The sequence below is a fragment of the Cervus canadensis genome, chromosome 4, assembly GCF_019320065.1.
Source record: "Cervus canadensis isolate Bull #8, Minnesota chromosome 4, ASM1932006v1, whole genome shotgun sequence".
Classification (NCBI taxonomy): domain Eukaryota; kingdom Metazoa; phylum Chordata; class Mammalia; order Artiodactyla; family Cervidae; genus Cervus; species Cervus canadensis.
Window position 1 is genome coordinate 39,537,882 of NC_057389.1, and position 16,258 is coordinate 39,554,139.

Consider the following 16,258-nt stretch of genomic DNA (forward strand, 5'->3'; position numbering starts at 1 on the left):
GCACTGGCAGATAGGTTCTTCATCACTAGCACCAACTGGGAAGCCCCCTATCACAATACCCATTACTATTGCCACTTTGTCTATGAGGAAACCTATTGGGAAAAGAGGTAACTTGCTCAAGGTAACACAATTAATGTTGATATGTAAATGAGGGAAAAGGACAGTTCTCCTCACCCCCACCGCTACACGTGCTGGAACTGTTTCTAATGATCTGGGGGTCTGGATAGACTCATGAGAAATGGAAGCACAAGCAATGCCATGCCCAGAACTAGACTAAGGTTGCAGCCTAGCACCCTACTTAAGTTCAGTCTGCCTACCCTTAGAGAGGCACAAAGCATTCTGGGCCTCTTGGTCTTTTACTGAGAGATCATAGCCATAGCACATCACTCTTTCCTTGTCCAGTGCGGGCCAAGAAGAGCTCAATATGCAAATGACGAGTGTCATTGACACACATCCCCAGTACCTTTCTAGATTAGAGGGCTGCCACAGCACAGAACACATGCCTGATTCTTGTTGCTAAGCTTCTGAAGCCATTCTTTTGGCCAGATGCTCCAGTCCCACAGGACACCCCACTGAAGGGTTAAGGAAAAGTGGACCCAAGGTCAGCAATGTCTCCAAGGCACAGGCAGGCAGGCAGGCAGGCAGGCAGGCAGAACCAGCTGTGAGAAGCTGAATGGAGGCTGGCTGGGACAGCCTATGGGCTGATTGGGGGAAAGCCCTGGGTACAATGTCTTTTGCATCTGAGGAAGAGAAGGAACATCACTGGGGGTGGCTTCTGCTGCATAAAGCATGGGTATAGTAGGGTGATTGTGGGTGCTGGCTGCCTATCTGCTCCTGCTTCTCCCTTCTAGCCCCATGTCCAATTTTTTTTCCTCCTTCTCTTTCTCATCTTCTTTCTTATTTCTTACTACTAGCTCTAGGTAAAGTTTTCTGAGTCCTAACCCCTATACCAGGCACAGTGCTAAGTGCTTCACATGCATCATCTTATTTAATCTGGATAACAACCCTCTGAGGTAAGCAATATGTAAAGATTTCAGAGAGGAAGAAACTAAAGTTCAGAGAGGATAAAATAAACTGCCCAAAGTCACAGATCTGATGCAGCATCCAAATCCAAATTCTTACTTTTGAGATCTTGTGATCTTCCCATTGTACTACCTCACCCACAAAACCTGTTTGTGGGAAAAGAAAAAAAAAAAAAACCTGTTTGTGGAGAGGGAGCCCAACAGAACACTGCCTACCAGAGACTCAGCCTGGGCTAAATAAGTTTCTTTTTTCTCAGCAGAAATTACCAGCTGTGTCACTGTATAAAATCCTAAAAAGAACTTTCTTCAAAAGGGAGATATATCTAGCAATTCCCCTACTAGGCAAATATGCAGAGAAAATCATAATTCAAAAAGATACATGTACTCTAATGTTCACTGAAGCACTATTTACAATAGCCAGAACATGGAAGCAACCTAAATTCCATCATCAGAGGAGTAGATAAAGAAGATGTGGTACATATATACAGTGGAATATTACTCAGCCATAAAATGAAACAACATTGATTCATTTACAGAAATGAGGATAGACCTAGAGACTGTCATAGAGAGTGAAGTCAGAAAGAGAAAAACAAATATTGTTTATTAACATATATGTGGAATCTAGAAAAATGATATAAATGATCTTATTTGCAAAGCAGAAATAGAGTCACAGACGTAGAGAACAAACGTATGTATATCAGGAGGGAAAAGAGGGAGTGGGATGGATTGGGAGGTTGGGATTAACATATATACACTACTATGTATAAAATAGGCAACTAATGAGAACTTACTCAGTGCTCTGTGGTGACCTAAAGGGGAAGGAAATCCAAAAAAGAGGGGGTGTATGTATACATATGGCTGACTCATTTTGCTGCCCAGCAGAAACTAACACAAGATTGTAAACAACTACATTTCCATAAAAATTAAAGGAAAAAAGGAGATATTGTGAGAGTACTAGACTGTTCTCAAACAGTTATGTAATAAAACCTTCTACCTTTTGAGGGATGAGGAGGGGTCGGGAGGAAGAAACTGGATCAATGTTCTAGGCTGGTGAAGGTGTGGACTTGAAGCCAGCCCTTAGCAATGACTCTATTCATCCTTGGAAGACATTTGAATAAGTAAGGATATGCCAAGAGCCCATGAGGTCCTATGGGACCTGAACTGAAGCCTTGCCAAGAGAGGTGCAGAATGATGTTTTCCAAGTCACACATGGGCCAGTGAGAAACCACATCACTAGAAGATTGCCCATATTCCACTTCCCTCCTCGGTGAGTGTCCAATAAAGACTGACCACCCTGTGGGCTACTTAAGCAAGCTCTGGGGGTTTGGATAATTCAAGGAGTGGTGGGGAACACTGAGCTTCATTGAATGAGGTGTGTGCAGATTTCAAGAAATTAAATGGAAAAATAAGAAAACCAACCCTACTTGCACACTGAGGTTGTTCCACAAGCAGTGGTATTGCTGACTTTTTCTTTAGTGTTTCTCCTATTGCTCTTTCTAACCTGTTGATGTGGCATGATGTGACAAAAGAGTGGTTATCACAACTTTCTCAAGAAATCCATAACTCACCAACAAGAATGGTTTCTTTCCCCCAAACAAATCAGGGTCGCCATGTATAGATGCACGGGTTGTGCACCGCTCAACTCCAAGAGGTACTATTCACACAGACTATGATATGAATGTTTTCTCTAGGTGTTATGCAACAACGAGACACTGAATTGCACTCTTCCATTCTTTAAAGTCAGATCAAATACAACCTTTTCCATCCAATCTTCCCCAAACAACTCAGCTGACAAGAAGCACTCCCTGTTCTATACCCATAGTTTACTCTCTGTAAGACTCTCTACAAGACACTTCCTGCCTTGTAGTTACTGTTTCATGTAAATAGCTAATCTCTCCCACCAGGCTATGATTCCTAACCTTTTTGGAGAAGTTTTGAGCCACTTTTAAAATCATATCAAAGATACAAACACTTTTGGGAAAAACAACTGCACAAACACATGTAATTCTTTCTCCAGTTTCCCAAAATTCATGGATACCATAAAAATCATCCACAGCCATTTAGAAGGGAGCTACCAGGGGAAAAGGGAGAAGGAAATGGCAACCCACTCCAGTATTCTTGCCTGGAAAATCCCATGGACAGGGGTAGCCTGGTGGGCTACAGTCCACGGGGTCACAAAGAGTCAGACACGACTGAGCGACTTAACTTTAACTTTTAACCACGGGACCAAAGATAATATCTGCCTTGTTTATCATGGCAACCCCAAAATTAGCACAGTGCCTGACACAGTGTAGCATAATAAATGCATATTGAAGAAAGAAATGATTGAACCCTGGAAGGTTGTTGAGTGAAGGGAAAGTGTCACAATATTTCTGCAGTCTCAGAAAGCTTCCAAGACAGTGGCCCCGCAAAGAGCTTGGCCCTTCCAGGCTCAACCAGAGAAGGAGACTTCACCAAGCTCCAGCGGTCCCACCATGAAAAGACAATGTCCCTGCTTGATGGAGTTTTTAGGCACTGAAAGGGAAATCTTACACAATTACTTTTCTGGCTACTTTGAGTCCTAAGAATTTATGTTTCCTTTCTTTTCTGCCCAAGGAGATAGTCCATTCAGTGAGGTGAATAATGTTGATAATATTAATAATAATCCCTTATTATAATATTCAAATTAAAGTGTCCTCCACATTTTGATATGTATAGGCTCCCCTAGTCTTCACCCATTATCCAGTGAGATATACACTGCCTTCATTTTCTAGATCAGGAAGCTGAGGCTCAGAAAGGCCAGGTTACTTGCCCAAGTCACACAGTTTGTCAAAGGCCAGATTAGCACCCTGGAATTCTGTTTCTCCAGCATTCTTTTGCTGACCTCACCCTGCCATATAAACAATTACTGAATCCTACATTAAATGTCTTCCATATGCAGGTGTCAGCACACTGAAGTTTAACCTATCTGGGCCATGCCCCAGAGTCTGTCTGCACCAAGCTATAAAAGCTCATCTGCTCAGCAAGTACCACCTGCCACAGGCTTCCATCTCCCAAAGACCAGGCTAAATGTTGCCAGGGACTGCCACTAGATCCCTCCTAGGTCAACAGTCGGCAAACACAGTGATCCAAAATGGCCACCCCCTCCTGCACCCCCAAATGCTGGCCACTGGAACATCTCGGCCACACTCCTGTTTCCCAAGAGTGGGTGAGCCGAGTCCTCACTCGTGGGCCACAAGGCAGGACAGAAGTGGAAGGCTTTGAATGTCAAATTCCACAAAGAATAGTTTAGATTATTGACAGAAAGAAAATAAGATTGGGAAATGAATTAAAAGGATCTCTCAGAGCTGGGGTCCCTGCTTAATGGAAAAGAAATCTGTGGAAGGCACTCTGGGTAATCTTTAAGCACATAAAGAGATGTGCTACTATGGATGATTTACACTCATATTTTCCCATCTGTATCATAGGTAAAGAAAGGTAAAAACTTCCTTATTTCAGGCAAATTTTAGGTTAAGTGTGAATAAGGACTTCACAACTGCAGGAGTGAATGAGAGTACAGAATGCCCACCCTCCCTCACCCCACTCCCCACCCCGAGAGTTTCAGAGGGGCATTTGCAGTCCCTAGTATCAAATCAGTTAAGGGCAAATCACCTCGCACTGAGTTAAAGGTGTAGCCCAGTTGACCCCTACATGGGTCTCCGTTCCCTATTTGAAATTATGTTGCTACCTTAAATCATAGTAATGTCTTACATTTGACAATTCTGGAAGGTAGTCTGGGAGGCAATTACCATCTCCAGTTTATGGATGAAGCATGAGAACCTTACAGGCCAAGCTATGGAGAACCATGCATCTTAACCAGCTGGAATCTCAGCTCTAAGCAGCTCAGCTGACAAGGCCGAAATCCTTGTGCCAATCATTGAGAAAGCCCAGGGAAGCCCTTACACAGACACTCTGGGATTGGAGTTGGACAACTGCACAGCCAGAGCAGCCAAGAGTGAGAAATCACAGTGACACCCCTTATCTGGCCGGAGCTGCCTGTAGATAAGGTAGAAAATAGTGCATGTCACAGCAACTTCCTGGGTTTGTGTTCAGACAACTGTTCCCCCTCAGTCCCATTAAGAAAGACTCCAGTCATGAAATGCTCCTCTCTTCCTTTCTGTTGTCTTCTTTCTGTTCTTTGCTCTCTCCCTAAGCCTCCTTCCTGATCTAATTGCTCCCTCTGCCTGAGACTTGACAGTCCTCACCTCTCACCTTTCACTGCAGGGCAAAGAAACCACTTGACACAATGACAGGTTGTGGGGAAAGCCCTTGTCCCCCCAAATCTCCCACTTTTAAGAGCTAATGTTCCCAAAAGGAAGAGTAGTCTTATGTGTACATTGGCTGGTCAAATCTCTAATGACTTAGTGGGAATTATTTGACTGCAATGTCTCCCTTTGCACCAGGAGTGATAAATCTAGTCAACAACTATGCTAGGTATAGAGATATGTAGCCCCAGGCTTCATGGTATTGATGATCTGGTACAGGGTTTCCAACTCTGCATCCTGATCTGCCAATGACATTCTCACTTGTCATTTCTGTGTGTGCTGCAGTATGTGAGCATTGGTCTGGTGGACCTACAGCAGTCAAATCCAAGACTCCTGAAGGGAGGAAAGAAAGGCATTGAAAGGGGAAGAAGACCTCAGACCAGAGAAGTGGAAGCCTTGAAGACCAAAGTTACTTCACAATATGTCTGGAATTTACCCCATTCACTGTCATGACTGCCACCCCAGTACATAGACTCACTCACCACAACCCAACCGAAGAATTTCTATAAACTGCCTTGCAATGGCAACTGAAGTGAGATTCAGAGACCTTATGACCACCTACCTACTTCAATTTCCTAGCCAGCTATTTCACTTTTGTCCTGGTCCTCTTGAGATGTGGGAGGTGAGGTGGCCCAAGACCACACAGTATATGAAAACAGAGTGGATGAGAAATTACATCAGGAACCAAGGTGTCTGGATTTGAATCATGGCCCATCACCTATCAAACCTACCAAATCTGTGACCATAGGTAGACCATTGTCTACCTTTTCTTGTCTGTACAATGTATATCTCAATAGTCCCTGTATTGTTACAGTCTACCAAAGAGTAAATCAGATAATACAAGGAGATACTCAGTAGCTGACACATAGTAGTTGCTCAACAGTATTAGTAGCCAAGTCTGGAGCTCTTGTCTTTGGCTTTGTGGTAGAGGTATTTTGTTTTGCTTTGCTTTTCCTTACCAAATTACCCTTTGTGTCATTGGGAAGAGGTTGGGATATTTATGACTCACTTCCTGAGCCAGGGGAAAGAAAGGTCCTTTGAATTGTCACCAGAAATGCACTTTGTTCTTGCTGCACACTCAGATGAACACAATTTTGATACTTCCCCACTCCAAGACTCATGCCCTGTTTAGAGAAAAGCAGACCCCAAATCTGAGGTCTCCCCCATCATCTCTCAAGACCAACTTCTTAAATCAAATCACAGAAGTATCCTCTTTTCAAATGCAACTTTGACATCAGACTAGCCAAAAAGATAACAGTGCTATGGTCTTAGTAACATGATTCTTACCACACTAGCGATCCTTGCAAAGAAAAGATATGAAAGTCTCATTCTTCCACAGAAGGGCTTGAGTAGAATTGAAGATTGTGCAGTTCAGCGGAGACTTGCTATATAATATCTGAAATCACTAGACATTTGAAAGCAGAAATGTCTTTCTCCTTTGAGTATTGCATCCTAACTGCCATCTAGAGATGATTTATATGTGCTCATCCTTATTACAGACTACACATAATAAAGGCATGATAGAAATCATATCTGCATAGATTCAGGCAGCTCTGGGAGAGAGCCTGCCAGTTTTGTTTGACAAGACACTCAATCAAGCAAAAAGATTTAAAATATTCCAGGAGGATCCCATTGCCTGCTCAAGACTGTATATTTTTATCCAAATAACAGAAATCCTAATTGAGCACAACATTAGTACTCATTTTTCCTAACTCCTTCTTGCAATAGGATGTGCCAAAGGTAAATTACAAAAACGCTTTGCTTTCATGGGCTAGGATTTTGAAGAGGAAGAGTTTGCCATGCCATAATTCCCATAAGTTCAGGCATCACCCTTCATTTGGGTGCTTCTAAGCAGAAAGTGAGGACTTCTGTGGCCATCATACTCAAAAAGAACCAAACCCTGGGCTGAATTTTCCCCTATATTTTTGACTCGCTGGGTGAAAACTTTCCTTCGGGACTTCTCCACATGTTTCAATCCCTTTTAAAGTGCTCCTTGCACTTAGATTTATAGCAGGGTCTGGAACAGGGGGAGGTGAGTGAGACACTCACTCACCCAGGTGTAAAATTTAAGGAGGCACCAAAAACCCAGGGATCAAAATAAGTAATATTTTAATGCAACACTTTTGATGCTACAAATGAAAGCCAAAAAAAAAAAAAAATCCATGGAAAATAAAAGATCAGAATTTCAAATAAAACAAGACACCAAGTATGCACTTGTACAACACTGTCTCACATACCTCACCCTAAGCCCAGCCCTGGCCACCAAAAGATTTATTTACAAAAAATGATGGCTGGTCTGCAAGTCATATTTTGTTGGTTTTATTTTTAATATTGCTTTAAGATATTATTTATTTATCTTGATCCCTGCATATTTTGGTGTCTTTTGAAATATCGACGGGAAGAAAACAACATAGTTTTCTGGTTCAGCCTCAATATGTAGACAAAGATGCTGAAACCCATAAGGAAATTTAAAAACTCCTAATTTACTCATTCAGTTACCTCCTTCTCTTATGGCATCCAATGGCACCAAACACTTTTACTCCGCACTAAGGATGAGCAGGGGAAGTGGGTAGGGGAACCACCATCTCATCTTCTAAAAAGAATCTCTTTCCTAGCCATTACAAGAGCTGACAGATTGATAAAACATTTAAAGGCGTAATGTTCAAACAGAGAAAAAAATTAAAAATGTAATAATAAAGTTAAATGTAACTGTTTTAAAACATAATTCTTCTGAGAGATGAGTTTTATGTTGGACCAGCATTTGAAGTAGCAGTAGTCATTATTAACGGGAACCTCTGAGAGAGAAGATTTAAATCACCAAAGTAATAAAAGCCGAACAAGGACTAGCACCTTGAAAGGCACTTGGAGAGAAGATTGCATACAAATGCAATTAAAACGATGCTTATAAAATACTAAGATGTTAATTGGGTTCAGTCCCAGAAGCCCCAGCAGTACAGTATGTCAGAAGTTAGCTGGTTTGAAGTTTAAAAAGAGTAGTTTAATTTGTACACCTTGTCCTAATTACAGAGCTTTCTGCAGCCTGCGTATCTGTATGGTTTATTGTAGCTTGGAGCTTTGTAAAACAAACACACACACCAGTTAATTGGGTTATTGCGATGGAAAATTGGGCTACAGAACAGCAACCTCTCTTGCTGGCGTGCCTTTACAGCTGGTAATGAATGCTCCAGCCACGCCAGGGAACCCTGATTTGTAAGGTGTGCCGTTTACAGCTTGGTGATTCTGTTGGTCTGAGGAATAGGAGGTGATGCCATGAAAACAAAGAATCACACCAGATTATGTTCCCTCACGACCACGCTCCCACCCCAGCTGGCTTGTTCAGAACCTTTAGCACTGCCCTCACCCTCTGTCCCTGGTCCCTGCCCTTTGAAACTTCCCAGCCCATCTGAAGGCCACATTCTCACACCAAAGCCCTAGGCCCCCAGAATGGAGCAAGGACAGTGGCTCCTTCAGTAGCCCTGTTTTTAGAGCACCTGCAGGGAGACCTTGTGAGGTGGTGGTTTTTCTCCTAACCAGCAAATAAATACGTAAAGCTATCAAAATAGGATCATTAAATCAGATTAGAAGTGAGTGTGGCTGAATCATTTTCCAAGAGTCCAGTGAAACATGCCTCTCACCATGTAGGACTTTGACCATTGCATGCCTGGCACTACAAGCTTTCTTCATGAAGGAGACCATATGGCTGTGATATATTGTGAGTTTACAGTCTCTTTTAATACTCTACTGTCCCCTTCTACCTCTAGCTGCTAAATATGAATCCAAAATGAAGTGGGATGAGAGTGTTGGGACTTTTATTTCTGTGCCAACTAAATTATTCATCTCTGGGAGGTTCAGAAGCAAGCAATAGGGTAGCAGACATTTGTGGAAAATAGCAAATGCAAGATTCCCAGGCTAGATCCTAGCTTATAGAAAATACAGAAGGGCCCCCTCAGTCTTTGACCATGAGCAACAAAGAAATATCATCTTCTGCCAGAGCCCAGAGCAGATTCCATGATCTAGTCTAGCCCAGGGTAACCACCCAGCGCAAACTCAGACCATCAATATCTGACTCCAGCTTCCCCTCTTCCTGGGTTCCTGGCTCCTCACTGGAAGGAAAGTAATCTGATCAAGAAAGCCAAGAAATTGATGTCTGAAAATTTCCTCCAACCAAGAGTATTTGCAGTTTCAAAAAGAATCGCCATGGGTAGGCCATTGTTTACAGAGATGAGAGAAGGAAGGCTTGGGGAGCCAGGGCCCTCACACAAGAGCCCATTTATCATGCTGAATGGACTTTAAAACTCTCTGGACAACCAGGATAAGCTTTTCAACGTGCTGGGTGCTATAAAGAACCTCAGAGCACAAGGTCTCTCTTGTCAATGAGCCGATATTTTGGAGAGGCAAAGCCCACACCTGGCTCTCAGGGCTGGTCTGGAGGGTGAGTGGAGTTGAGAACAGTTGCTATAGCAACTTTGTATGGTGTTAGGGTAATTATCTACACCAACGATTTCCCTGGACCTGAAAATTTGGAATTAAAAATGTTTACTTTGGACTAGTCAAAATCCTAAAGGGAAACTTCCCCTGTTCCAGAGCCTGGATTTTAACTAAGCCTGGCCATGCTTGCTGCCACTTAGCATCCGGGAGACGTGGAGCAGAGGCTCAGCTGTGTGAGTAATCTTGGCCCACCATTTAGCAGCTGTGTGGCCTGGGGCACATTCCTTATCCACTCTCTGCCTCAGTGTCCCCATCTGTAAGCCAAAGACAATTACATAACCTTTCTCATGGGGTTCTTAGGAGGCTTCAAGGCGATAATTCAGGTAACACACTTAGAACACTGCTGGGAACATAACAAGCAATAAAGAAATGTTACCAGTTATAATTATTACTATGAATATGATGTGTGTTTTGCAGATGAGGAATTGAAGCTCAGAGAAGTTGAGTAATATGTTTAGGGTCTCACACACACACACACACACACACACACTTAGATGGAAGAACAGAAACTCAAATTCAAACCCAGGAATTCTGACCCCAAAGCCCAAGAGCTTAATCATTACAGAGAGCAAGTGTTTCTGAAATGATGCCTCCTTACAACCCAAGACTTATTTCTTCAATCTGGGTCTTTTCCAGCCCATAAACTGGAAGAAAAGAGGGAAGTGGGGACATTTGAGAACACCATGGTGCCTGAGAGGCGAATCTGAGGAAAGAATAAACTTGCAGATCTTAAATTCCGGCGTCACCATGGGCATACCACCCATTTCACAATTTCCCCCAGATGGGTCCCAACCCTGGGAATCAGACCTAAGCACAGCAGCAAGGACAAATCCCTGGTGCAAAGCTGCTATGGTTGCTGCTTAAAATTGACTCTGAAGTCGTATTAAGAAGCAAGAAAGCGTCAGCAAACCCAGCCTCCCTGACTCCGACAAGCCTGCGGCAGGCAGGTTATTATTATTATTTATTATTTGTTGATGGATATTCAAAGCCATCAGTCAGGTCTTCCCTCAGGCCAAGAAGCCGAGGAGCAAAAGCAGAGGAAATCCCGCGCTTGGTTCCCAGAGCTGCTTGGGAACTGAGAGTTATTAAAGTACACTTTGCTATTGCTATCAGCTCTGTGGGGTGCTTGACCCTACATCTGACTTCAGGCTTCTGCTATCCCTGCAGCACAGGCAACAGAAAGTCTTACAAATTGCAAAGAGGGATGCTAGGGATGAACAGTGAGGAAGTGGCAAGAAGGTAGAAGATGCTGGGGCTGGTGGAAATGGGGATTTTGTGCCCTTGTTTTGTACCCTTTCAGCCTTAACCTTTCATTACTCCATAACCACTGGACTCAACAAGACCTGAAGATGAAGAAATTGCCCAAGGAAGGATGGATGGAGCTATCAATGGCAATAAAAGTTCATGGAATAAGGAAAGAGAAAGACTTATTTGCCACATCATGTCACAAGGGTGAATATTGACCATATCCCTCACTGGGGGTGTTCAAACTTCTTTTGACCTTGACTGTGCCCCAGAGTTAGAAATACATTTTGCAATATGCCTTAGACCGCCATGTACATACTCATAAGTATGTGTGCAAAAAAAATGCAAAATTTTCACTTGAATCAATACTTTTACCACACAGAATGTCCTCTGATATTTTCTATCTTATTATCTCTCTCTTTTTTAAAATCTTGATGAAGACCCACAAAATTAACTTCATACCCACCTTAGACCTTGGAAGTAAGAATCCTCTCAGAATGAAGTCAGGGAACCAACAGTTTTGACAAGCACCCCAGTGGTTCTCTTGCACACGAAATTATGCCTTCGACACTCAGCTGCCTCAACTTGCCTTCTCAAGAAACAACTATATATAAAATAGGTAACTAATAAGAACCTACTGTATAGCACAGGGAACTCTCTTCAATACTCTGTAGTGACCTATGTGGAAGTAGAATCTAAGAAAGAGTCGATATATGTATATGTATAACTGACTCATTTTGTTATACAGCAGAAATTCACACAATATTGTAAATCAACTATACTCCAATAAAAAAATTAAGAAAATAAAGATAATTCAATTAAGGAGAAAAAAAAGAAACTATTGAAATCATCCAGGAATTCTCAAAGTCTGGAGGCAGCCAGTTTTATAATGCCTAGTCTTGGTCCATGATGATTAATTTTATGTGGCAACTTAGCTAGGTCATGGTATCCAGTTATTTGTTCAAGTGCTAATCTAGATGCAGCTGTGTAGGTATTTTGTAAATGTGATTAACTATTACAATCAGTTTGCTTTAAGTAAAGCTGATTACACTTTATGAGTGGAACTCATCCAATCAGTTGAGGGCCTTAAGAGCAAAGATTGAGAAGACTGAGATTTTTGGAAAAAGAAATTCTGACTCAAGACTAACAGAAATCCTGCCTGAGCTGCCAGCCTGCCATACGTATTACAGACTTACCAGCCCTCATAATCTCATGAGCCAGTTCCTTAAAATAAATCTTTTTATATATTGTATGTGTGTGAATGTATATGTATATATATTCTACATATGTTTATATATGAATATATGTATTTATATGTTCATATATGTGTGTATATATGTTCTACATATATATTTATATATGAATATATGTATTTATATGTTCATATATGCATGTATATATATATATATACAAATATAAGCATGTATACATAAAACTCTTATTGGTTCCTCCTAGAGGTTTGGTTTCTCTGGAGGATCCTGACTGATACAAAATCTAAAGTCACATTTACTATTGAACTTAATATGAAAAAGAGAGTATTTATACTCTGGTAGCAATTAGAAATTGAAACTAAAGGGAAGGAAGAATGGATTCAAAGAGACCTGTAATAGATCTGTAATCTAGGTGAGAAACAAGCCCCGAAGCTTGGGGAGTGGGAATGGAGAGAAAAGAGGGTGTGTTCCCAAGGCATTTATGAGCTATATTTCATGGGAATTAACTGTCTATTTGTTACAGAGGTTGAAGGGGAAGAAGGACTACAAAACTACACCCATAGTTTTGACTTGTTGAGTAGAAATACTAAATAGAGTGAGCAGTTTGTGGAGGAATGATGATGAATTGAAATTTATACATATTACATCTGTGATCTTGCAAAACTCTGCATGTGAAGATACCTAGTAGGCATCTATACAACTGTATGTATGCACATGTGTCTGGATTTTAGAATCAGATCCAATCTAGATAGAGATTTTGGAGTCTTTCATATATTGTATATGAATAAATAGTATTTATTCATGTTGTATATCTATAAATAGTATTTGAAGAGATGGGAGAGATATGTATATTAGTAAAGACACAAACTGTCTGGAGGATACTTATTGGCTCATATGCTTAAAAAGTACCAAGATATGCTGGCATTAGATACAGCTGGGTAAAGATGTCCAAATGTTCAAGCACCCAAATGTTACCACCAAGAATCTGTCTCTCTCCATCTCCATCTTTTATCTCTGCTTCTCCCCTGTCTAGGTGAGGAAATGGATACCAGCGCCTCCTGACTAACATCCTACAAGTTTAGTAACCACAAAAAAATACCATCTCTTTCCAAACAGTTCAAGCAAAAGTTGCATGGCTGAAAGTTTGGGCTGTTCCCCCAGGTCTTTCATGGTTTACATCTCCTCATTCAGGTCTCAACTCAACCATCAGTTTTCAGAGAAGATTTTCTGACCACACTGTCTAAGATAGCTCCCTACCTTAGTCACTCATCTCACCTTTATTCTACTTTATCACTACCTGATATTATCTTGTTATTTATGTATTTAATTCTTTATTACCTGTCTGTATAACTAGAATATAAACTCCATGAGCTCAGAGATAATTTTGGTCCTTTTCACATTGTAGATTCCTGGTCTCTAAAATAGCACCTTCTGGCACGTATTAGGTGTTCATTTAATATGTCCTGAATTAGTAGGCTCTGATGGTGGTGAGAGTATTTACACCAAAAAAATATTACAAATTATGGCTTCCTCCCACTCTGGATGCTGGTTGTTATTTACTGGTACATCAGAATCACATATGCTGAGAGACAGAGAGGTTTTGTTCATTCTACCAAAAGAAATCAATTTGCTTTTACTACAGGAAGGGTGGATGGATACTGGGGGAACAGCTGATGACTGCCATAATAAAGCTGACTAGGAAGAGTTCATAAAACAAGCAGAGGGATATATCAAAGACAAAATCTTGTAATACCCAACATTAAAAGGAGAGGAGGAAGAAGAGGAAGCCACAAAGCACATAGTGAGAAGAGGCAACCAGAAATAATAAAATCAAGTCTATGGTGTTACAGAAGTCAAGGAAAAATTGAATTTCAAGGAGGAATAAATGGCCTATTCTACCTTATGCTGCAGAGATCAAGGTAGCCTAAGATAGTCATTAAAAGCTAGGGTCTTGGCAGTCCTAACAGCACGGTGGAGGCCAGTGTTCTCCGTGTCCAGTCTGCGTCCTCCCCTGGGCGGAGCTGCCACTCTTGCCTGTCTGTTTCCTCATGGTGCTGCCCCAACGCCTGGCAGCATCCACTGACTTAAAGATAATGACACAGGAGTTAATTCTAAACCTAAAAGTCATGTGACTATCAGGCAGGCAGTTTTAGAAGAAATTGGAAATCGGGTTACAACCCAAGCCACACAAGCAGCTCAGAAAGCCTAGAACACTAAAATGCCTGTTCCACCCACCAAAACGACAAATGTCAACAAGCACCCGAAACCTACTGCTTCCGTGAAACCAGTGCAGATGGAAGTGTTGGCTCCAAAGGGTCCTTCTCCTACACCTCAGCACATCTCCATGAAGGAAGAGAACCTCTGCCAAGCTTTCTCCGATGCCTTGCTCTGCAAAATTGAGGATATTGATACTGAGGACTGGGAGAACCCTCAGCTCTGCAGCGACTACGTGAAGGATATCTACCAGTATCTAAGGCAGCTTGAAGTGCTGTAGTCCATAAACCCACATTTCTTAGATGGGAGAGAGAAAACGGCTACATACATGCCATCCTGGTGGACTGGCTGGTGCAAGGGCACTCCAAGTTCAGGCTGCTGCAGGAAATGCTGTACATACGTGTTGCGATCATGGACCGATATTTACAGGCTCAGCCAGTCTCTCCTAAGAAGCTTCAGCTGGTTGGCATTATGGCACTGCTCTTGGCTTCCAAGTACGAGGAATGTTTTCTCCAAACATCATAGGCTTTGTTTACATCACCAACAATGCTTACACCAGTTCTCAAATTTGAGAAATGTAAACTCTGATTTTGAAAGAACTGAAATTTGAGCTGAGCCAACCGTGGCCGCTGCATTTCTAAGGCGGGCATCGAAAGCCGGGAAGGTCGATATTGAACAGCACACTTCAGGCACTCTCATTCACCCTTCAGCTGACTCTCACTGACTATGACATGGTGCACTATCACCCTCCTAAGGTGGTGGCAGCCACTTCCTGCCTGTCCCAGAAGGTTCTAGGTCAAGGAAAATAGAACTTAAAGCAGCAGTATTACACTGGCTACATTGAGAGCGAGGTCATGCGGCACATGGCCAAAAACATCGGGCGTGTCAACGAGAACATGACCAGGTTCACCACTATCAAGAATAAGTATACAAGTAGCAAACTCCTAAAGATCAGCACAATTCCTCAGCTGAATTCAAAAGCCATCCAGGAGCTTGCCTCACCTCTGCTGGGACAGTCCTAGGCTCCAGGGCCCTGGGGAAAAGTGTGTCATCTGTGCACTGTGTCTTGCTGATCTGGAATTCCTAAGTTTGTATATAGTTCTCTGGTCTATCTCATGAAACCTCTCCTCAGACTGGTTTTCTAAATGTATGTTGAAGAAAAATAAAGCTATTGATTTTCTTAAAGTTAAAAAAAAAAAGTTAGGGTCTTTACTTGATCGATAAGATGGCAAGATTCTGACATCCACTGGCCCACATTTCTCTATTTATATTTAATGTATCTAAAGTCACTGAATAAGGAGATTTTATCTTGCTTTACAAGACATCTATCTCTTTTTCTCAACTATTTGAGTTCTCTGTGTCTACAGAGTAAAAGCAGAGCTCTATACTTCATGTGGCTCATTGGGATAATTGGCACAACAGATACTATTCTCCCTTTGGGTTATCTCACCTTCAAAAGCCCAATTTGGGAATGAAAGATACAGATAATTAGTGATCCTATGGAAAGACTTCCATAGTAAGTCGCCAAACTAAGTTTTCAGTTTAGACTGGAAACCACTGTTAATTTTGTGTTTTGGGCTATTTGTTTACTGCAGAGCTACTCAATCAAGAAAGAGGAGGGTTACTTGATGCAGGGCTGAGTTTGCCAATCGCTCCCTGTCTGCATGTCCCAACACTCCATCTAAATCCTAGGAGTTTGATCAGGAACCATTAATATCACAGACCTAGGAAAAAAGACCTACATCACAAGTCCCAAAATATACACTTAACACTAAGCTCTATGATCCTACTTTAG

At 41.8% G+C, this 16,258-nt stretch overlaps 1 pseudogene; it reads left to right on the forward strand.

Annotated features, from left to right (window-relative positions):
- The first annotated feature begins 9,793 nt into the window (after positions 1-9,793).
- Positions 9,794-15,485, forward strand: LOC122440815 (annotated as a pseudogene).
- Positions 15,486-16,258: the final 773 nt, after the last annotated feature.